Here is a 25,929-nt window from a genome sequence, read left to right as displayed (position 1 = left end):
AGTGAAGCATGTGCTGACCTGTTAAAAAGAAATCCTTTACCATTAAGGTAAAGCTAATGTAAATATAAACGAAAATAAAGGAATAGCTATTAATGCTTTTGAAAGCTTTTAAAAACAACCATTCAGTCGAATGCATTTCACAGGCGGTTGCTGTCAAACGCTATCTGGCTAAAGCATACAACAAGTTTACATTAAAGTACAGCTGACAGCCCCTTAAAAATTAACAGATTTTTATATTTCAGTTACACCCAACGGGGCAGGAAATACATCATGATGCAACCTCCTTAGACAAACATTTTAGTAGAATAGGGTACCTTTTCTGTTTCAGCATGTTTGGTAAGTCTTATGAAATAAAAACTTATATTAAGATCTTATTTGAAAGATCTTACAAGAAATCCCACACTAGACCTAAACCACAAAAACTTTGGGATGAATTGAAATGTTTGCAAACTCCCTACTAATGCCCCTGGTTTAAAGTTCATTAAGCACAAATGGGTGTGGCATTTGGCCGACCACATACTTTTAGCCATTTAATTATTTAACAGAGGTGGGGAAAATAAACCCTCAAGGTTTCTCAAACTTGTCAATCTGGTTTAAGGTTACTAAAGTTATAAGCAAAGTACATAATGTTTTACTTAAGAACAATCACTTTGAAAAAGCTGACCGAGAATGTTCCTTAACAAGATCCTGGTCCTTATATCTCTACTGTATCTACTGAAGTTAATGTGGCCTGACCGCTGGCAATGTTGTCAAAATGTTGAACGTGGACATCATTAAACCCAGCAATATCCCAGTGAATCTTCCTTCAGATACAAAGGGCCAGCCTAAGAAGCATGTACATCTCCTTATCCATATGCAAAAGGTGTAGCATTTTTTTGCAAAGAGTGCAGCATATAGAGCAGCAGGTGTCCAGGGAACAAGAGATAGCAATCTGAACAATTTGACAAATGACAGCAAACTCAAACAGCATTAACAAACAGGGCAGTTGCGCAACTGAGTTTCCCGCTTCCCTTATGTGGGCCCCTGTTGAGGTTAAGTTGCCATCTGAAGATGCTAAGATGTATTTTGGAATCTTACCCTGTTCACAACCCATCCCACCCTAAAGGGATAGTTCACCCAAAAATAAAAATGCTGTCATAATAATAACCTGTTTAAATTTCTTTGTTCTGATGAACACAAAGGAAGATATTTTGAAAATTCGTAGACCCCATTCACTTCCATAGAAGTAAAAAGAAGAATACTATATAAGTGAATGGGGTTCACAAACGGTTTGGTAACAAACATTTCTCAAAATATCTTACTTTATACAGGTTTGTGACAACTTGAGAGTGAGAAAAAACTATTCCTTTAACTCTCACAACTTTGGGAAGAAATTGCACGCTGCTGATATTCTTAGACTTTGTTTAGAGGCTTGTTGCAATTTGATTTTAACTGCTGACTTTAATATTGGCAGTAATTACCGGCTCCAAAACATACAACAGCTAGAGTACGGCGTAGCCTTGAAGTTTAAATTGGAGTCAAGTCAAGTGGCTTGTGCACGCTTGTTTGCTCTGTAAGCTCTGTAATGAGCCGAACGATTGTGTTATTAATAGGAAGTGCCTGTAAGAGGTGTTGTTTTGACACGCGGGAGGTATGTGGGGTGGAGGGTAGTGAAATTATTAGAAATATATTCAGTAAAAATACTGGAAATGTTTGGACTGGAAATGTGAGTGATGTCACAACAACCTTCACCTGACAGTTCGCTGTTTTGATTTGCAAAAAGTGCGCCTTGGTTTTTTAAAGCATTGGCTGTGGAGGACATTTTTCAGTGCACACAGAGCCCAGATCCATCTATCTTTGAGAAGTTGAATAAAGAGGACTTTAATTTTTGACAGTTTACTCTGAATTCATATAAGACGCATTGACAGCAACAGGGGAACTGTCTGTTTCCTAGTCTTACAGCACTAAAATACAATCTCTTTTCACACAGCATCACCTTCTCCTGTAAATCCTCATAAGCATAAAAACTATACAAACAGTAAACCTGGCATTCACTAGGACAGAAAATATCACAGGCCACTTTTAGGATTATAATACACAACTGACAAGGTGCTAAAAATAGGTTCCTGAGGTAAATGATGCCCTACATCAAAAGCTTAATGACAAGAAAATGATCATGAGGTGAGGCACACCAGCGCTGCCAATTCCTCAGCTCCTGGAATCAGTCCTGCTCAATCTCTCAAACATCAACGTTTATATAAAAATGACCTAAGAAGTTACACACTTTAATCAGACTCACGTGATCTATTAGATTCAAGCCTATTCATAATATACTGCAAGATAAATAATGTGTTTTATAACAAGCAAACATTAGGATTTAAAAGAGACATTTGCTTGTAATGCAAATAATGTTCACTGAATAAAACTGTACCTATATCTGCTTTCAGTAATGCAAACAATAGCACTTTTAAAACTAAGTGCTTTTGAAATTTTGCCAAATCACTTATCAATCATTTAGTGTATACTATCTATACTAGTTATATATTACCTCGATTTTGAGGTGGTGACGCATCAACTTTCCTGCTGTTAAATCATACCATAAGTCAATTTATATCACTTGCAGCTCTTAAAACAGTGTATTCACACAGAAAGTGATTTACAGTATTCGGAAAAAAATCAGCTAAAAGTTGCCATTTTGATCTATAGTGTAGAGGAACAATCTAGGGATGGGAACGAGTACTTGATTGCTCGAGTACTCGAACGTGGCATCGATGATCTTTCACGAAAACGATGATCATGTGTGTTTATTTATTTATTTATTGTGGATATGGCGGCATTTGGGTGTCTGGTTAGCGTTACAAGCGCATGTGTTAGTAAAGACTGGGTCTGGAGATGCGTGTTTGACATCGTGTCGAGCTACGCAGACCGACGTATGACATCAGTAGCATTACCATGCGTGATTAAAAAAAACAGATAATTCCGCGCGACCGCGCATCAGCAACCCGCCGGTCCGCGTAATGCGCGGCAGCCCGCGAGCCGGTCACACCTCACATCACTGAGGCACTATGGTTTAAAAGGATGCCGTGATTTTCGGAAATACAGGCAGTCAGTTGCAAAATGTACAGCGCCGTCAAAAGTTCAATGGGTTATCATCTCATATTTAAACATCAAATGTCAAGAGATAGACTTTACATCTTGACTGAGGTAAGAGGACGACACGACACAGCTAAATGCTAAAATGATAGCAAAACACTTAAGCACACTTATTTTCATTTTCACCATGACATGTACGCCCCGCCCCTTTGATTGCTCCGCCCCCAGTTAATCGAGTACTCGTTCTTCAGACCTATGGATTAATCGAAATGAAAAAATGACATAAATGCACATCCCTAGTACAATCCACCTGTTACCCTTTCATCTGACATCAGTACCAGCACTGGCCGATATATCGGATGTGAATGTTATGAGCATCTCATCAGTAAGAGCTGTAGTTCACTGAAAAGCTAGGAAATCGCGCATTCTTTATCGCAGTTGATTCGTCAACAACAATGTCTTCGATATTGCTTAGCTTGTCGGTGAACTACGTCTCTGTTTAGAAAATGCCGCTGCATCTGAAAGCAGGTGATGGCAATTTACTACTAATCACCGAACCGGCTTTACTGATGAGATGCGCATGGCAATTCCACCCGATATATCGCCCAGCCCTAATCAGTATCTAAAAACATAAAGGTTCCTAAAAGGTTCTTTGACAGGCTGAATGGTTCCATTAAGAACCTTAAACATCCACAGAACCTTTCTGTTGTAGTTGAAATGTAGTGGGGAAAGGTTATACAGACTAAAGAGTTGAGAACGAAATGATTCTCTTTAAGTCACAATGAAATGGAAGTAGCGGTTGTCTTATTGTCCGCATTGTGAGGTATATCCGATTGAAACAGCTTCTGAAATGAAAAAAGGTAGGGCGGGACTTGGAATTCGTCAATCGAGAATTGATTGTATCATTGGAAGTTGGGACATGTTGCTATTTGGTGCGATCTTTTCCGTGGCCCCGCCATCCTGCCATACCATGTGCCCGAAAGTAAAGCGAGATTGATTCGAGGAGGGAAGGAGATTTGCGTTTTGATTAAAGATTATGACAGCACATTAATTAAGAAAATTGAGAAACTCACAGATAAATCATTTGGAAAAAAATAGGGATGGGCACGAGTAATCGATTGACCGAGTACTTCAAAGTGGCATCAACGATCGATCACGAAAATGATGACTGTGTGGGTTAAGTTATTTTTTACTTTTTGTTTTGTGGTTATGGCGGCATTTGGATATCCGGTTAGCATTACAAGCGCCTGTGGTAGAAAAGACTGGGTGCGTGTTTGACGTCGACGTAAGCTGCGCAGACCATTGTATGATTCAAAAGCTTATGCACACTCACACCGCGGTAACTCCGCCGATCTGCCAAACACTGTGAACCCAAACACTTCGCATCACTGAGGCACTTTTTTATGCATTAATTTTTTGTCATAGTTTCTTCAAATTTAAGTTTTATTTGAGTTTTTATTTTTTATTTTTTATTTTCACCATGAGGTGTACGACCCACCCCTTTGATTGCCCCGCCCCCATTTAATCAAGTACTCGTTTTTCAGACCTATGGATTAATTGAAATGCCATACATGCACATCCCTACAAAAAAATGCCACAATATTCCAAAAGAAATAAAAGATTTTAACTTCAATTTTATTGTGAGTGCAAGATATCAAACATTCTTGGTGATCTTAACATTTGGGGCAACCGCCATACGTGCCATTTTTCCAAGACGCAGCCTTGCCAGGATTTCGGGTGCGCCCTTTGGATGTCCACATACGACATCGAGGTTTATTATTTTAGGTTCTATTTCAAATAAAAGCAAACGTTACATTTCAAGGTAAGAATGAAACTGGATTTTATGTTTTTAATTGAAATGTAAGTAAGAACCTCTATGACGTATGCGGTCGACAAATATGACTTATGGAAGAAGCACTAGAAAACCTGGCCAGGTCGCGCCCCGGAAAAATGGCACGTACGGTCACCCTATTTACATTTAATCTCTCATCCCATATATCCTGTCAGATCTGGACCAAACTTCCCCTGTTTTACACTCCAAGCAGAGACCTTAAGAGGCCTATATGAAATGAGAGTGTTTCACAATTTATTTACACAGGAATCATAATTGTGGTTAATGGAGTCGGAGACATTACTATCACTCATGTGAAAGCAGACGCTGTTTATGGTAATCTAGTGCCATTTACTCTCAAAACAAGTAAGTTTAGTAAAGCAGTAAGTATAAGCACTATGAATAATTGAACCAACTACTTGTAACTCTATACCTGCCCAATTAGCAGGCTTTGACAGACATAATAACAAATAAGATTTAGTATTTCTTGCCTTCGCAAGGTGTTACGGCTGCAAAAAAAAAAGTTTCTGCAATACACATGGCTTGTTTCATTTCACAGCCATACAACATATGGACTACTGAAACCAAAGCAAACTGTGTTTTCTGGGATATTCGATTGCTCAGGCCTTTAAAGGGTAGGAAATTTAGAGCCTGGGAGTCTTAAAAGTTTTATTTAATAACCTCTATGCCCTATACATTTTTAAAGCTGAGCTGTGTTTACCACCAGCCATTGATTCTAACATCTTCCATTCAATGAACCAGCAAAGTGTAAAAGAGGAAGCCCATTTCAAGTCTGTATGATTTAAGGTTGTTAATAAGTGTTAAAGTGGCTTTTTATAAATGCCCCTCAGAACTCATTTCTAATAAACCCTTACATATATTTGTATTTCTTTGTGCACGCCTGCCGTGCCTTTGGATGGGCAAGGGGCTGAGTTTTTGTAGTGCTGTTTAAAAAGGGCAGATCACAACCGAAACACTGGACTTCATTGACATGGAAACCACAGCTTCACGAACCAATAACAAGAGGCTACAGACAAAAGAAGACAGTTGAAATAGGGAATTGGCCTGCAACCAGGGACAATAAAATACCGAACAACCAGAACTTTTTGTGCATAGCAGACTGGCAGAAGATATCGAGCAATCTACAAGCGCAAGAGTCAGTGTACATGTGTGCGCGTCCCATACGTCCACGTTGTGTGGGCAGTGTTATCTTAAAGGGGCCAGAACAGCTACGGCTGATGTTCAGGGGCGATCAAACTGAGTGGTGATAAATTCTGTCATGTTCCACAGTTCGACACTATGTTCGTGTTGTGCTTATCAGAAACGCATGTTGAACTGCCCTCCACAAACGCTTTAGACCAAAGCTAAAGTTCAGTTTCAGCATCTGTCGTCAATGCAATTGGGGGAAGAAGGTCAGCACGCATTATGTGTAGCGCTGTCATGAATTATGTAACAGATGACACAAGGCATAGGCGAGGCTACAATACATTAATACTCTAGCCAGTAATTACTCTGATAGATAAACTAGCAAACTGATGCATGAATGTAAATACCACAATAGGTATATTAACAATTAACCGCATGCTTAACATAACTGTTTTTGTCGTTATAATCGTGTATAGATACAATTGTATAGACAGTGCATGCAAAAACAGACTTCATTGTCACTGTAAAATGATTTTAAAAGCTATTTTATGTTCTCAAAAAAAAAATTTAAAAGAGAGATCCAAAGACGATGAATACAGTTAAGGGGCCGAGCATTGTCTGCTTACTTGTGTCACTTAATAACAAATGTAGATTTACGCTGCACGCCGCTTTACACAAATTTAAAATAAAATCTTGACCGATAACAGTGGTTAATGGTTTACACGTGAGCTTATCTGCTGTTTCTAACTTGTGTGTTTTAGATAGAAATGCATGACAGTAGGGTGAGAGACAGAATAATGTAATGTACTGTAGGTCACAGGCACTCTTAAGTCAATAAAAACCTCACACCATCATAACTAAGCATGACAATAGAGTAGTTTTTCACAAACATATTTATCATCCGAGACACAGAGCGGTCTCTGTTTGATATCAACAAAATATGAAAAGCAGCCAACCAAGGTGTTAAACAGGATGTTTACTACGGTTTGGGTGTGAAGTTGCGAGACACAAGCATCAAAGTAACAAGGACTTTTGATGTATGACGTAAACGATTAAAAAGCCTTTAAGAATCTCCAAGTGCCTGAGGGGTTTATAAAAGTGACCACAGGCTAACCACCTTCATACTGCAAACCCATCATTGTTGGACTGACAAACCACAAAGCCATTTACAATTACCCAGCATGCTTTTCCAAGGGCCTGTCGTAGCACCACATTGACTGGGATGCTGTTTTCCATTACACATTTTCACTCCAAATTTGACAACTTTGTCTTATATAGCAAGGGGCCATGGTCCATGGTATGTCGAGCCGCTTGGAGAGAGGCCACAGAAGGTCACTTCCTCCTATTAAAAACGCATCAGAGCCAGGCAGACCATACCACGCTACTGTTGGATAATGTCTGCAACTCATCTTTGCCTGGAGTTTATAGCTTAGCAATAAGCTATGTGCCTATTTAAAACACAAGAATGTATAATAGCTACACACAAAAAAACTCATATATACAAACAATATAAAGAAGAAGCCATATAGTTTAGTTTATATGTAATTTTAATTGCATATGCATTTAGATGGGTTTTTCCTTAGAAACATAATGCCATAATGTGGCAACAGGTGGCATATTCAGACTCTTCAAAATTATTCATAAGGCGTGTAAGAGAGCCTTAAATAAAACAGAGTGATTTATTAAAGCTTAAAGTTGAATGTTTCAGTGTAAATAACTGAATGTATACATCTGAAAAGCTATTGCATAATGATGAAATAAAATAGCTTGGAATGGTATGACTCTATTTGGGCTTTAGTTATTTAATGTAGATTATATCAATCAATAAAAATAGGCATTATAAAACAAGCTAATCATAAGAAATGCAAAAATATCCTTATATCATCTTTTACACTTCATTTAAACTTTTTTTCTTTTTTTTTCTTTTTTTTTTGAAAAAAATGAATGACGTCTCCGAGTAAGTATACAAGTCTTCATTTATAAAGCAAAAAAAAAAAAAACCGTTTTCATGTTTTAATTTTATAAAAATGAAACAAATCGAACTCATAGTGTAGATTTTGACTAAAATGTTTTTAAATGAAAAAGTTTTCTTTAAAAAAATAAATAAAAAAATCTTACCCAAAAGGCATTACTAAACTAAAACGCACATATGGTAACAGTTCATATAAACTTTTCTTAAAAAACATGCATACGACTATTTTCTTCAACTTACCCTTTTCAATGTGTGCATATGCTGTTGGGTGAACAGAGTAAAACAAGCACCTGAACTGAACCCATGAGCATTATAATGCATACCAGCTACAATATGTGTGTGTGTGTAGCAGAGGCACATACAGTACCCTCAGACACTACAGTATGTGCGGCTACAAACTAGGCCCCATACACAGCACTACATAGTCCGCGCCGGCGACCTGTGCAATGTCAGCCAAACAAACACGCGAAAGCCCGCGCCCATTAAACTCGCGAGACGCCTGTGGTGTATCAAACTGACGCGAGATCAGAATAATTAATTTGAGCTTTGCGGCTCGCGATCTGTCAAAGCGTGCAGCTAGCGCACATACTGGAACTAGCTTCGCGTGGCAAAACAACACGCGCGAATCTTACACGCACACGCGGGAGGGTTGTAAATACAGCAACTCACCTTGTGAATGTTTGGCGGGGTTTGACGCTGATTTGGAGGATCCCGAGAAGTGGAAATCCACTGGTTCGCGTATCCAGTGTAGAGACACGAGTGCCCACAGTGAACCGATACCTCCGCCGCGTGCCTTCAAACTAATGTTTCCTTCCTCCAAAGTCCCCCTTCTGCTATTTAGGACATGCACTGAGCTTTTGGTCTTGGTTTTCCCCCTTGGTTGCGAAGGGGGGAGAAAAAGTGCTCTGGCCGGGCTGCCACGACAGGGATTTGAAATGAGGAGAAATACTACGATCGCTCCTCCCTCCCCAGTACAACTCTCATGTACAGTACCATAGAGTGCGCATAAAACAATTTATTCAAACTATCTACCGCTCTCTACAGGACTAACATTGTAAAATACTTGATGATGATGATTCTCTCTCTCTCTCTCTCTCTCTCTCTCTCTCTCTCTCTCTCTCTCTCTCTCTCTCTCTCTCTCTCTCTCTCTCTCTCTCTCAGCACAGGTTGTTGACAGAACTACTATCAGGCAAATGACAGTCAATCATTTATTCTGATAAAAAGACTTGCCTCTGTTGTATGCGCCACTTATGTTTTCCTGACTTCTGTTATAAGACGCTTATACTCTGTTATAAGATATGACACTTAAGACCTCTGTTATAAGATATAAGACACGTATTTTTCGATGTTTTTGTGAAGGCATTGTTTTTTGTATTTTTTTACCAACAAACTGTGCCAACAATCATTGTAATTTTTAGAATGTGATTTTTTTTGTTACTGATAGCAAACACATCTCGGAGATGTCTATTTGATGTCTGCATTTACATCTGCAAAATGTTGTTTTTTGATTGTTTGCTCATCTGCAATACGTCTCTGAGACGTTTCCTAAAAGATGTCATATAGACATATTGAATAAGTCTTTGATTTAGAATGTATGTAAAACCGCTCTTTACCAGACTTATACAGACATACCTGTTTGCTTACCGACCGAAATACAAAAAAACTACCAAATTACTAATTTAACTAATCAACAACTGAGGTAAAGTAATGCATCTACTTGTAAATGCAACAAACTTAGGGAACTGTCGTCTGCACTCTCCAAAGACTGGACATTATGAGAGATGCACTGGAGCGGCTGGGAAAAGACGAAGTGGATTATTAGAATCAGTGGAGCTTTAGCAGAGTAGTAACAGAACACTTTAAGGGGGGATTGGTGCACCTCAGCCAATTAAGGCAGAAGGGCAGTGGCTCCAGCCACTGGGCCACCCCCCTGTGCACAGCCCTAATCAAGATTGTTTAAGACCTGCAGAAACCCTTTAGGTTGTAAGCTAATATTTCACAAATGTTCATAGACTTATACTGGAAAAAAATTTATGTTGTCATTTTGCTGTATCCACTTGTATTGGATTTTGACATCAGATTTACATTGGATTTTGACGTTTGATAGACATTGGACCTGACCTCAAATCAACATCAGATTTTGAAATCGTATTAACGTCGGATCCTGACGTCGGACAGACATTGGATCCTGACGTCAAATCAACATCAGATTTTGACGTTGGCTTAACCTCGGATCCTGACATCGGATCAACGTCGGATACTGACATCAAATCAATGTCGGATTTTGTCGGATTTTGATGTCGGATCAACGTCCAAACAACGTCGGATTTTGACATCGGATTAACGTCAGATTTTGAAGTCAGATTTTGACGTCGGATCCTGACGTCGGATCAACGCCGGATCAACGTAGAATTTTGATGTCGGATTAACGTTGGATTTTTATGTCGGATTTTGACGTCGGATTAACGTCAGATTTTGATGTCGGATCAACGTCGGATTTTGACGTCAGATCAACATAGATTTTTGATGTCGGATTAACATTGGATTTTGACGTCAGACCAAAGTTGAAAAAAGTTTGGGTGTAAGTCCTACGTCGGGCTTAGCTACGTTTGATATTGTAAAAAATATTTACGCCTGTTGCAACCATCTGAAACTACAACCATCTGAAGCTACGCTCAGTGTAAATGAAGCTCATCCTTTGTATGTGTTTAACCGCAGTAATTTTTAGAAGCAATTCTTGTTTACTATGGTTCAGAATCTACACTTACTGCCACCAGCTAATATGACAAATGAGAGCTTTCCTTCCCGACGTTTACCAGTGCGTTTTCCCCCTTAAAATGCATGGGTCACGTGCAGACCCATCAAACAAAACCTGCACATTAATTAAATGAAAGCCTTTGCCATTTGCATAAAAGGTAATACTTTGCAGATTAATTCCAACAGCACTGGTTTAAAAAAAAATTAACAGTTCTCTACTGTGTCTTTGTAAATATCTATGTATTTTATGATATAATTTATTGGTGCTGTCTCTAACTCTGCCATGCAAGAAAGCACACAACTTGCGTATCCTGTGCATTAGACACGCTAATAATGTCTCGTCACATTTAATTATTTCTATTTTTACCAAAGAAAAAGTCAATACTTTATACTTAGCCAGTTCATATGCATTTTAAAGGACACACCCACAAACAGCACATTTTTGCTCACACCTACAAAATGGCAATTTTAACATGCTATAATAAATCATCTATATGGTAATTTGAGCTAGAACTTAACATACGTAGTTTGGGCACACCAAAGATTATTTTACATCTTTAAAAAGTCTGGTAAAATGTCCCCTTTAAGATCTCATAAATGACAAACCTTCCATATCTTTCATGTTTATACATGTATGGATGATTTTTTCTCAATTATTTAGACACAGAATTTAATCAGACTACACTCTGAATGGGATCAGTTTTTGCCAAATCATACACATTATTACAAACTATATTAAAATTGTCAATTAAACATGCATAATTTAAGCTATGTTGAGGCTATGTAAAGCATGCTTTTCAATAACAGTTTGTAAATGATAGGAATTTCAGTGTTAGGACAAAATTGAATTTTGAATCCTGTGAATGGCACACTACACACAGTGGAAAATTGTATTGCTTTCTTCGCTCAGGTGATTTGAGTTTTCAGTTGTTTGTTTTATCTTTGTCTGTTTGTTTTTCCTTTACTTGATTCTATCACATTATTTGCAAAAATCCATCAAACTACAGTATATAACAGTTTTTAGAATGATACACTGACATAATACTTCAATGACAAATTGATCTATTAGAGAGCTGAATATTCCTTATAGTGTCCTACCATTAAAGTGATAAAAATGAAAATTCTGTCATCATTTACTAACGCTAATGTTGTTCAAAACCTGTATGAGTTTCTTTATTTTGTTGAACACCAAAGAAGATTTTCCGCCTCGATGGTGCACACAGTTGACGGTACGCATTGACTTCCATCTCATTTGTTTCTCCCACTATAGAAGTCAGTGGGTACCCTCAACTGTGTGGTTACCATGGTTACCATAATTTATCAAATTATTTTCTTGATGACAGAATTTTCATGTTTAGGTGAACTATCCCTTTAATGTATTTCTCATGTGCAAAAAATTTATATATATACACATATAAAAGTTTCATATTAATACATTATCAAACATTAAGCATTTAATAATCTTAACTCCTATTGAGCATCAAAATTAAGGACTCACCTTTAATCAGCCAGGGTCGGGTTTCTATGTCCCTTAATAAATAAATAACACATTTTCAGTATTGACCCTGACATTTAATTGTGACCTTGTTGCTTTGCTAAGTTCATGTTATACTTTGTGAGCATATATAAAAGAAACCAAGCATGCTCAGCCAGGAGAAGATTACAAAGTTTTTAATTCAATTTCCAACCCACACTTATAAATGAAAAAAAAATCTGTATTAAGTGCACTTTTCTATTTTTTTTATTCTGTGATTTAATACAGTAGGTACTAATATGACAACATGCTGAACTTTGAAAGCCAATATTTGTGCACTGTAGTCATCAAGAAAAAAAAACTTGATAAACAGATCATAATTTTGCCCGTTTATGGTTTCATACTTAAAGAATTTACTACTGACTTAACCATGATTCAAACTTTTTTGATTCAAGTTTTGAGCAGTGCAGAGTAACACTTGTTTGTCGTTTCTACGATCACAAATGTAGACATGATTTTATGTTTTAGTATCCTTATCTTATTTAGTATCCTTATCTGTTAAGTTCTGCTGAAGCCACACTGGCATAGTTGATCGATCAACTTGGTCATCTTTAATTTCTGGATCAGATTTGGCTCGTATTGATAAGGTAGTAAAGATAATATTAACTTCTGTCAGCATTGCATTGTGAGCTAATCAAAACATGGTAAGGAGCGTCACATTTCCGGCTGACGTCAGACGTATTCAGGCCAATCATAACGTACTGGTTTTCTGGCCAATTGGGGACACGGTGCTTTTCAGATTGAAAAGCACAGTGCTTTGTAACAATTCAGAGCGTTTGAGGAAGGCAGGGATATCTGGAACAACAAAAATGTATGCTATGTGGAAAATAATGTGTTTTTTTAACCATAAACAACGCAAAAACATTGTATTATATCAAATATACCAGATACATTTTTTTTTACCAAATACACAAAATAAAGTTGTTTTTTTAGCATCAAAATAGGTGTTCTTTAATTGATGGCTATTTTGCCAACCTTTACACGAGAATGTACTGTAAGCCCCCATTTTAGAGGAAAAGACACAACAGAACCTGAACGTAGGAATCACATTTAAAATATATATTTATAATGATAATTTATAGTGTTAAACTTTAACGACAAACTATATGTGAGACAAATCTCTGAGGTTGTTAACTGGTGGCATAAAGATTAGTTCAAATTATTTTAAATAGCTTTTTATAATTGTTTACCAGAGGATTAATGAAGTAAATGACTGAAATCAGTGATAGTTTTAATGTGATTATGGAATTTGTTATGCTTTTGTGGTTCATGTTTATTAATCACATTAATAAGGTATGCAAAGAGGCCTTGTTCCTTTATCTCTTTGTCTATTTAAAAAAAATACTTTTTACTTCATATTACGGTCTGAAATGTTGCCGTTTCAGAGAGCTGATTTATATTTTGGTCTGATTTTACAAAATTTAGAAAATATTGGTAAGAAAACCCATAGAAACATGTGGGATGGTACCACTGTGTTTATAAGACAAGGCAGTGTCTTTCCTTAAAGGTGATTGACTGTTTTAACTGAAAGCTGGGGCTTTCTTATGGCTGCCATACTGACAGATAAAAAAGTGTATACACTACAGGTATTTTTTTACCAAAGGAACAACTGTTTCATTAGCATAAATTGTACTTAAATTATTGTATTATTATGAAGGTTCTTCTCTGGACAAATGCTAATAATGATGAATAAATCACTGTTATTCTTTAAAGCAGGGGTCTCCAAGCTTTTTGTGGGCAAGGGCAACCACAATGGATAAAACAATCTGAAGGGCTACTTTTTGATAGTCTACTCAAAACTTTGTTGTTTTACTAGTTGATTTTATTTTATTTTACTTGTTGATATGTTTCAGTATTGTTTAAAATGTTAACATATGTAAACCAAGCCAAGAATGTAATAAATAAATATTACAATTGAGACTATTAATAGAATGTGCGGGCACCACGTTGGAGACCCCTGCTTTAGAGCAAACAGAGCATATAATGGGTTTCTAACTTAAGCCGAGTCAAAGATTTCTTTACCTTGGGTTAAAATGTAAAAAAAACATGTTTACCCATTTTTGCTTGCCTATGGTGTTTTCTAATATCTATGTCTGGGACTGATTTAAACTTCTAAGAATATCACATCCAAATTTTTCTTTGCTCTTCCTAGCACCAATGAAAACAGCATGAAATTCCTTTAGATCTCAGTAGGGTGCTATAGTCCATAGATAATGTTATAATGTGTAAATATCATGAAATATATGCAGAGAGTTTTTAATGTTTATTTTGTGCAGGGTTTTTAGCAATTAAACAAACCCCACTGTAAAAACAAAGAGTCACGCACAGTGTTATGTGACTGTTATCATAATTGAAATCAAAATATTTTGAGCACACCGGAAAATTAATTTCCCACACAGATCTTTAATATCTCCTATGAGAGCTGTTTGGAGGACTGGGATGTATAAGAAGCCTTAGGCTCAACCCGTTTAAAATACAGTTTAGGCTCCAACTATAAAGCCTTGAGCAAGTAGCCATCACACCACACACATTGGCCAAATACTCACCGAAAGCTAAATATGGGTGTCAGTCCTCGGAGGTGCTCAGTCCCATTGTGTACACAGAGTTCATATATTTACAGTAAGTGATGACCCTTATTTACACTAAATCCACATTGTCCATCCATGTTTTATCTTTACAGCCTTGATGAAATGAAGTTGCTGAGGTTATTATCATTACAATCATACAGACAGTTTATAGCATTATTTACAGTTATGCGTATGACAGATGATTTTATCCAAAGCAACTTACACTGTATTTAATCTAAACATTTTTTATCAGTACGTGTGTGTACCCATGACCTTTGCTTTGCTACACTGTCAGAAAAAAATGGTCTTCATACATATTTGCACCTAAAGAGTTCATATTAGTACCTCAGTGGTACATAATGGTATACAAAGAGTGTATGTTAATATCAGTTATATACCATTGACAGCCGGTGACTTCTTTTTCGAGGGCGCTCGATTCGAAGTTCGTCACAACATGAATGTAGTAGCCCGTCATGTGTGTGGTTTCTTTTTTATGTGTTCTGGGCATCGATAGATACTGTGTGCATCATGTGTCTTGTCAAAATAAGTGCCTGCTGCAGATGCGTCTAAAGGGTTTATAATAAAAGAGATGCTTCCGTTTGCCAGATACTCGTATTATCTCATAATCAAAGTTTACTGTGAAGGGAGTGTCTTGCGTGTATTTTGTGAACGTGAGCGTCTCTTTGAGCGCTTTCAAATGAATAAGAAACCATCAACAGAAAATATATATAAAATTTGTATCTGATGGTTCAGGCCAGTGTTAACCTGTTGTCAACAATAAAACCATATTTAAAATAGGGTATCAAATACGACATAATTTTGGTAATTTAAAGGTGTTTAACCTTCAGAAAATTTTAATCATCAACCTTTGAAGGTCAAACGAAATATTTGGCTAATGTTCTATTATTTATGAGGTTATCTTTTTATTTATTTATTATCTATTATCTTTGAGGTTTTGCAATTTAGCAACACATGTTAAATGAACTAAATTAAATTAAATTATATTAAGTTCAGCGTTATCTTACACCTACAGTTTCTGATATTTTCACAAAACGTTAATGAATTGAGACAACAGACAATGCTGTGAAATGTTCCACAAATAGAAATCGCTGTGGTGCTACATTCATTATTAACTCATCAATCATACTTATGAAACTCAGTTATGGTTTCATGAGACCCTCATTAACTTAAACAAACTAAACAAGAGAGACAACCTGTAATGTGTGACTGAAATGACTGATCTGCAAGGTTAATACTCATCAAGGTAAATGTCTAACAGACAGTACTAAAATGCATGTTTGAGTTGGTTCGATTTAAAAACATCTTGCAATAACATATCTGAACAATGAACATACATCAGTGCTATTGTTTTTTCTACTTTATGTTTGTAAAAATGAAATGTAAAAATTATATTAACTAAGGCCTAGTCCTAGATTAATCTAAACACAAACTATCTGTAGCATAAAAATAGTTTTGTCTCTTTTTACCTAGTTTCAACTGACACATTTATTTCAATGAGTTAGCATCTCTTGGTTGTTTAGCTGCTAATAGATTCTTAGGGTTTGTAGTTTAAATCTTGTGAGAAGTCGAAAAAGAAATTGTAGAGGACAGGTGTTTCTGATGTTCCCATCTTTGATCGAACCACTGCCAACAAGCTGGAAACAGAAACAACCTTTGTGCTGCATGTGATTCTAATGTTTACCCCCACAGCACACACACATGGTTATTTATTTGTATCATGTACTGAAAGCTGCATTTTCTTTATTAGATAAAAGTGGCTGTTGTCATGACACTGCTATGAATGAAACAGAGTGGTTGAAGGTGGGTGGCTTCAAAGAAAGTAAACAAATTACATTTTATATATAATAAATAGATTTTATTATTTTATTATTATTACTACACTCAGGGCCGTGCACAGACCTTTTGAGGGGCATGTGCTGAAACTGAAAAAAGGCATCCCCTCCAAATAAATATCACTTAATAATCATCTTTATAGTTTTATATTTATTCGCTATTAATGATTGAAAAAAATCACTATTAATGAATGAAAAATTACATTTTATGATAGCTTGGCATTATACAGTGCAAAGGATATCTGCCCTTGTAAATTGGCTTTAACAATTTACATCCTGGGTGTTTGTCTGTATTAGGCCTATTTGTAGTCATGTGTTTGTGAAGTGCTCTTGTGTACTCGCTCTTGTTTAATTGTAGAATATAATAATTTTATTTTTTTCCTCTGCTTATATACATAAAGTTAAATATGTTTGAAGTAAAAAAAGGTATTCTGTTTGGTTTTATAAGCTAATTTTTATTATTTGGTTAACATGTTTATGTATTTGATTGAGAAGAGGGGGAAATAAGAGATTAAAGATCAAAATAGGAGATTATATTATACTATAGCCATACCATTATTCAACATGTATCTGCCTATGCAAAAACTGTGCTGAGGACCAGGAACCTTGGTCTTTTGAAGGTGCAAATAACTGCATTACTGAAAAATATACTAAATACTAAATAGACTTAACTCTATGCAGTTGATTTCAGAATAAAAAGTTATGAACCAAATAATCATACAACTCCCTTGACTAATTCAAGGCATAAGATACATGCATATACAATAAATTATATCCAGATTGCATACTGTAATGAGTGACAGGGCAATATAATGTACATACTTGTATCCTTTACACGTTTTTCGTCTATCCAGTTTTCCCAACTGGGCATCTGATGTCTAAGACCTTTCTAATCTGATATGTTTTTGGTGTTAATGTAGGCTAGTCATTTACCCACGCGGGCGCGTCTTCTCGCGTGAGATGTGTTGACTTTAGTTTAACGATTGAGACGCGTCATGCAAAAAAAGCGGTTAAAACCCAAACGTGCATTCCGTATTGTTGTCACGGGTGCCCTTCACATGGGTGAACACTTGTTTAAAAACTGCTCGCGCTTTTCAAAAACTCCATTGGGTCGCAGTTTGGAGCCCTTAGTGCCCCCTGATTGCCCGCTCGACCAATCCCGTCTATGGATAATTCGGCTTTGCTCAAATTTATAAAACATGCGCTGTTATATACATACTAGTGTTTCTTTCGTAATGAGACAGCATTGTACTCAAACAACAAGAGATGTTCAGCTGCCTCTGACTGCTGTGGAACTTCAGCTCGCTGCACTCAGGGGGCGGAGTTAAGAGGTTTGACAGACAGTTTGAGCGGATCCAAAAATATTTAGTTTTTTAATAATTTTATTTGATAAATATATTTGTAAAACACACAAACAGACGTAAATGTTTAACAATAGCATTAATTTATATATTAAAAAAATAAAAATAAAACACCTCCAAAAAAGGGCACTTCAGAGTGTAAGGACAAAAAGGGCATGTGTTCTGCACAGGTTGAGCTCTATCTGTGCACGTGCCTGACTACACTCCTGCACAAAGTCGAAACATTTAAAGTGAAATGTTACCGTGGTCCAACGGCTAATTATGCCGTATGTTCCTGTAACCCTTGTTTCTATTCAGAAGTATGCACATGAATAAGGGTTAATCTAGCAAATGGAGATGGGAAAGGCCTGGAAACTTCCATTAGAGTACAAATCTGATAAACAATAGAGCGCCTCGTGAATAATTGCAGTACCTGACTGCAGCTGGGGTCCTTATAGGGACCTATTTTGAAAGCCTGCATCTCTTCTTGATATGAAACGATGTACTGAAGTTCTTTCAAAGCCTGTGAAATCTCTATCATTATAGTCAGTGACCTTCTCTTTAAAGCAGAGTGATTATTCAGTGAAATAATGTCGGATGACGTAAGTGGTGGGTAATTAACAACTCACCATTCTGCGTCTTTTTAATTAGACTGAAAGATATCTTTCATTGAACAAATTGAATAAGGGTCAATTATTACCTTTTTTGTCTCAAAAATATCTACTTTTATTGTGTTTTACAGCAGGGAGGATAGTATACAGTATATTAATGACATGAGTTTAGGTAAACGATGGCAAAGTTGTGTGTAATTGTTAGTGAATTAAGTCTGCAGAATAGAGATTATACAATGGATTTCAAAATGACACTAATGTATAGTTATGTTTTACAACTGCCACAGTTTAATCATTTACTCTCAGGGCATCTATGAGGTGACATTGTTTCCTCAGTGAACAGTAAAGAATATTTTTAGCTGAAACCTCATGGTCTCTGATGATTGATAAAATTTTAATCTCAACCCATTCTCATGAAATGTGTATAAATAGCATGCAGTGGTATGCCAAATTCCAATTTGAAGTGCATATGACACGCCAGTCCTTCCCGTTCACTTAATACGGTGCATCTTATTGTGTCGTTTTTATTTATTGGTTTCTCAGTTATGTTCAGTATTTTAATACAGGTTTCTCCATGTTTTGATCTGTTTTTTAAACAATGGTCGATTGGAGTTGGGGTTAGAACTGGGGTTTGGGTTAGGATATAGTCACAATGCTAAAAAAACTGAAAAAAGAGAAACCAATACATTATTTTACATTATACCACGGTCTGATTGGTTGAGAAATGTTGCATGGGTGTTAAGTATTTTTCTGTAAACCACACACCTAACCTGACAAATGTCTTAAAAATAGGCACCAGAGCAATGTTTGTGATAACCGGGGTATAGACAGGGTTTCATCAGACGCACATGCGGTGACACGATACCCGTCTGGTCCGAACTTTACTTCCGGTTTTAGTTTTTTTAATGCTCTGACTAATTGTTAACTGAACTCTTGAACAAATACCTCATCGAAAAAAACAAATGTTTTGATTTCCTAGGTAATCTACGTGTTGCTTATTTCGCTTGTCATATAAATAAACTACGTTTAAAGTACTTTGTTGTCATTTATTCTTAGTAGAGTTTACCGGAAGTTACGTGTTGACCATGAAAGCCGCTTGTTTATGTTGTTACTGCGGAAACCGTAAATAGACGGTTTCATCGGACGCACGTGCGCTGACGCGATACACATCTGGATCCGAACTTTACTTCCGGTTTCATTTTTTTTAATGGTCTGACTAGTTGCTAAACTGATCTCTTGAACAAATGCCTTGTCGTAAATAACGAATGTTTTGGTTTCCTATGTAATCTATGTGTTGTTTTTTGCTTGTTATATAAATAAACTACTTTAAAAGAACTTTGTTGTAATTTATTCTTAGCGGAGTTTACCAGAAGTTACATGCGGACAACGACAGCCCCTTGTTTATGTTGTTACTGCTGAAACCGTCTATAAGCGGAATAATAAAACAATTTTTTTATTGATAGACAGTAGTTTGAGAGACGACAGGGAAGTAGAGGGTGGAGTATGGGATCAGCAAAGGACCTCAAGCCGGGATTCGAACTCAGGTCGCAGGAAGTGCGTTTGCACCATATGTCAGAGCGCTGCCCACTACACCATCGGCCATAAGTGGAATAATTGGCCAAAGTAAAGAATTAGTAAAGAATAATTGACGATGGTCCTTTGAATTGTTTGAAAATAATGCACATGCACGATCTAATGGCACTCCGCTTTGCGTTACCACCTTGATTGTGCATTATTATTTTATAATTCAATGACCCTTTATTGATTATTATTATACATGATTTTTAGGAGGAACCATCCCTTTAAATTATGTTAGTATTTTCCAATATATATATTATTATTATTGTTTATTGTACTTGCTATCTATGAAAATTTTTTCAAGGGCAATAAGAGGCTCAGCGCTGTTTTAGCCTGCATTAGATAAAAGTAAACAAAAGAATGAAAGCACAAATGATCTCCTTTGAATATGTGAAATGTACCTCTGAATTTTGGCCTAGTAAAACCCACATGGCACAGTGTGAAGTCTGTTGTCTTAAATCTTATCATATCTGCATGTCGCCTTTATGTGGACTGTTTATGTCCCTTGGATGATAGCCGGAATAAATTGACTGTAATCATATTGGTGGGGGAAATCCTGAGACTCTGAAATCTTCTTTCACCCCACTGATCTTATAATCTAAATGAAACAAACAACTGAGAGCAGCACAAATCAAACTGATGTAATATTAAAAAAGGATCAGATTTTGTACATAGAAATGAGTTTGCTGTTCTCTGTTTTTATATAATGGACGATTAGACTGATCAAAATAAGGTTTTATAAAAGCCTTAAAAAAATAGTAAATTATTTATTTAAACTAAAAAGATAGCTATAGCATCAAATATTTTGTGACTACACTTTCCTGTTGGGAATCAGCAGCAGTATGTCCACTAATGTCAAAGAATAGCAAACATGCTTATTTATGATAATCACTGTATGCTATAGATCATATATATACTGTACAAGCTGATTTTGAAACAACAAGAATTAAAATATTGACTTATTTAAGTACTATCCATTTGATTACAATCTCATTTAAGATGTTGCTTTCCTAAACATTTAATTCAACCCTTATTTTCCACTAGTGTGATAGCAATCAAGCTTCAAAATAATTTTTAACTATTGTATTTGTAAGTGCCCACAGAGCCATAAATTGCCATAAATTGAACTTATGACCTTTGGGCGGTTAACATAACGCTTTACCAATAAAACTACTAGAGCAATTCCATAGGGAGCACTTGTTGTAGCAGATGAAACTTTTTTACTTCCTTTTTCGAAACACGCCAACTTTGAACTATTAGAACAGTTTGCAAACTTTTTTAATATAAACAATTGAAAGTGAGGCAAGTGATGTCCATCATGTGTTAATTTTTTTAATTTGTAAGGACTATTGCAATATAAAGGAAGATACTGCTCCAAACCTTTTAAAAAGGTTTCGTTCGTCGGAACAATTTAGTGAATTTATCGCTCTGGCAGTTTGCCGATGTCTTAAGGTTGTGCTACAGAGCTTTGGGCTCACTATTGACATCTGTGGTTGAGACGTAAAATTGCAAGTATATGTAACTGACCTGGTAGAGCATAACGTTAGGAGTGCAAAGATCATGGGTTCAATTTCCAGAGAACACACATACTGAGTGATAAAATACTTGAATGCACTTTAAAGCAATATTTCACAAGATGTAGAGATTTGTTTATCAGAAGAACAGTAAATATTCAGTAAAGCAGATTTTTAACTAAATCATGGTTGTTGTTTGTGATTAATTAAATTTATATTTTTCATAAAATGTTATGACGAGAAACAATCTGCAAGAACTTTTTCCGGGCAAAAATCTTTTTTTTCATATATATTTTATACATTTTTGTTATATATATTTTTAAATTATATTTAAAATATATTTAGTTCTAATATATTAACATATACTGTATGTCAAAATATATTTCAGGGGCAACAAAAAATTTTTTGTAAATTATATATAACATTTTTATACATTTTTACAGTAAAAAGGTTTAATTTTAACCTTTTCAAACTTGTTATGTTTACAGGTTTGAAACATACAAAGTGTTTCTTCCAATGTGATTTGAATATAAATGCTTTATATATATATATTATTATTATTATTTCAAAATATACAAACATGGCAAAAAAACAAAAAATACTGGTGAAAAATACATTTTCGTAAACATATTTCATAATACACTACACTCTAAATGGATTAAAATCTACCTAATGCTGGATTGTTTTAACCTAACTGCTGGGTTATTAACATGGTTGCATAACAACATCCCAACATTAGGTCATTTTTAACCCAGCATGGGACAATTTTTAACCCATCAGGTGTTCGGTACAATATTTCCCTATTATGGGTTAAAAATAAAAATAACATATATAATGTATATAGGTGTGTATTTTCCAGCAAATTTATTTTTGGCAATTTTTAATGTATTTTGAAATATATTGAAATTTATATTAGAATTTTTTTTTTCTTTTTTTTTATAACATTATTACCTGGATGGCCTGAGGATGAGTAAATTAGCAAAAAAAATTATTATGCCACATTGGATTTAGTAAAACTTGTGAAACACATGATATGAGTCAATATGGTTAATATTATATGAGTCAAAAAGATATCATAGATATGAGTTTTACTAAAGAAACTAATGAGACAAAAATGCACATTAAAAAAATGCTAAAAAAAACAACTAAAATTGCTCCCCAAATTTGGTCCAGCAGATATGAATACAAATCATTGTTGGCTTACCATACTAGATCCAAGTAGAGTAAAAACATGACTTTGAACAATGGTTAATTTTATAATCTCTCAATAATGGGAGTTTGTCAAGAGATCTTTATCAATCCGTCTGGCTGCAGTTTAACCATGCAATTGCATGGTCTGTAACTGACCAAACATGGTCTGATGAAGAGTAATACAACAATAAGCTCAGTAAAATGCATTAGATATTGTTTTATGTAGGTGAATGATACATTCTAACATGAACCATCAGCTAAAGGCCCAAAATCACATGCCCTTTACCGTCTTGACTGGCAGTCCAAAGCATTTTCCTAAAAACAAACATATCATATATTATTTGTGCAAGCAAGTCAAATTTCTCAGGAGGCAAAAACAGAAACTAGAGAAAAATGACTGCAGTGGACACAGTGCTTTAAATGAGGGCACACATTAACAAGTAAAAACATTGTTGTTCTTATCAACGGTTCTGCTTTGTCGTTGAAGGGAGATTTTCATTAACAACTATTGTGTGAAACATTACAGGTTTGCTCCCCAAGTTACAACCAGGTCATCCACTGTATCTTCATGTTACAGCTGATGCCTCTGATGATTCATACAGTTGCATCTTGTAGTATTGCTAACTGGCTTTATATATCTATGCTATTAGCATGTACATGTTCTCCTGCTTATCTGGGCATTATCATCTGAGATTGTGTGTTTGCAGATGCGTGCAAGTATGGCCTTAAATGGCTAGTTCACCCAAAAATGAATAAAGATATAGATAAATATCTTTATAGATAAATATCAATTAATTAGGAAAAGCAACACCTCAGGAAAGATTTTTAAGTCTATGACAAAACTGAATATTGCTGTTAGTTGCAGAGTCCTGTAAAAATATTAATGTCTTTTCTGGGCAGCCTTTCAAATTTAATAAAGGCCCTGGTTGGTTTTCATTTATTTGATTTACACCAATCGATCAATAAAACAAGTGAGAGAGGAAAAACAATAGCGCTTCCTGCAAAAATCGAGTTTAAGGGAACCCCCCAAAAAAATGCCCTGCCAGTAACCTGTCTATCAAAACGGGACAAGGAAAGGGAGGGGTGATATGTTTATTATCTACACTTTCTGTAAGTGCACTGATGAAAATTTCTGGCAAAAATACAACACACATCCAGACTTTTACAGAGTCCTTTGTATGCACGGAGAAACTGGAGCCAGTTGTACGTTTGGAGGTGCAGGTAATGACTTTATGTAAGATTATATTTCATGATAATACAGTTTATCTCAAATGCTAAGATGTGTTTCCTGAAACCTATAACAGGTTTCTCAAAACTACAACCAGAAAATCAAAACTACAAACTTAATTGTACAAACCTACAACCTCAACGACAAACGCTCAATTCAAAACTTTATTATATTTGATGTAATTTAAACATTTCCCTTCAAATACCTAGCTCCACTAAATATATATTACACACAGGGAGATTTATTAAAAACAATATGTGACCGTGACTACTTACTACAGCTAATTAGGTTTTTAAGAGCAACCATATGCCATGATTTGCTATCAGTTGGCGATTTCCCCATCATCTGCTGCCAAAACAAAGTCCAGTCGATTATTCAGGGTCCTAATCACCCAACCATAAGCTGCTCTGCCTTCAGGCAAGCAATATTGTGCCATCAAAGCAAAGACTGGAAAAAAGCTTTTATCTGTTGGCATATTTATGAATCGCTCAGGTCATGCCCCCACTGTATTTATGACATGAGAGCCCATGAACCCCACAACAGAGTCATATTTAATACTCGGAAACATGTGGGAAGTATATTTTAAGACCAGAGTCATTTGGGCATGACATTGCGAATGTTTATGGTGCAATTCCTATTCTCTACCGTTGTTTTGTACTGTTAGTGAAAAGTTGGATCAACTTAAAAATTACTTAAATTTGCAACACCTAAAAAATTTATCTTTAATATTTCACCTAAAGTCAAACTAAAATTAAATTTTAAGTTGAATAAACTTAATTTTTTTAGGGGTACCAATTGAAATTTTAAGTTGATAGAAGCATGTTAAGCATGTTACAGTATATTTCATATTATGTTTAAAAGTTGGTTCAACTTAAAAACGTAAGTTACCTGGTTGCCTCAAAAGTTTGAATTAATTAAACCTAAAAATATTAATTGACATTTTACACAACTTTTTTGAGTCAACTAATAATTTTAAGTTGACAACCAGGTAACTTACTTTTTTTAATTGAACCAACAAATCTTTTACATTCCCCCGTTAAAAAAAAGCTGAAACAACTTGGTTTTGCAAGACAATTCAACCTACTATTTTAAGTTTTGCAAAAAGTTTGTTTAAATAATTTTTTTAGTTAAAGTAACATAAATTGTACATAAAATAAATGTTGATTTCACAAAACTGCTACATATTTTTACAGTGTGTATTTTAGGATGTAAGTTGCCAAAAATTGCCAACATATGTAAAGGCAGTGCCTATTAAAAAGGTCCTAATATACACTGAAAAAAAAGATTCATTCAATTAACTCAAGTTTTAAAAGTAAGTGGTTGCAATAATTTTATTCAAGCTACATTTAAACAAAAGCTTTTTATTTTTTTTCTATTTTTTTTGTTTGTTTAAATGTAGCTTAAAAAATGAATGGATTTTTTTTTAGTGTAGCCTACAGATATATACATTTGGAAAAATAAATACCATTAGTTCAGCCAAAAATGAAAATTATCCCATGACTTACTCACCCTGAATTTACAATCCATCTTTTTTCATACGAACACATATTCAGATATTTTTGAAAAAGTCCTCTTCCAATCTTCATAATAAATTAATATGGGGTCCGCTCCTTCATTTCCAAAGAATGTGCATCTATCCTTTGCAAAAATAATCCACACATCTCCAGGGGATAAATATAGGCCTTTTAAGGGTAATCCATGTGATGGTAAGAAAAATATACATATTTAAAACTTT

At 35.5% G+C, this 25,929-nt stretch overlaps 1 protein-coding gene across 3 annotated transcripts in view; it reads right to left on the bottom strand.

The window, feature by feature from the left end:
- Nucleotides 1-8,978, bottom strand: part of thrab (thyroid hormone receptor alpha b) — a 162,531-nt gene extending 153,553 nt beyond the window's left edge. For 2 of the 3 annotated variants that reach the window (XM_065242379.1, XM_065242381.1), the window contains exon 1: nucleotides 8,691-8,977. The gene's annotated coding sequence lies outside the window, so the exon portion shown is untranslated. Of the gene's footprint in view, nucleotides 1-8,690 lie in introns of all 3 variants that reach the window. The other variant, XM_065242383.1, reaches the window with a different exon arrangement.
- Between the last annotated feature and the right edge of the window lie 16,951 nt (nucleotides 8,979-25,929).

The sequence above is a fragment of the Paramisgurnus dabryanus genome, chromosome 1 (genome assembly GCF_030506205.2).
Source record: "Paramisgurnus dabryanus chromosome 1, PD_genome_1.1, whole genome shotgun sequence".
NCBI lineage: Eukaryota > Metazoa > Chordata > Actinopteri > Cypriniformes > Cobitidae > Paramisgurnus > Paramisgurnus dabryanus.
This window is presented reverse-complemented; position numbering and strand designations above follow the sequence as displayed.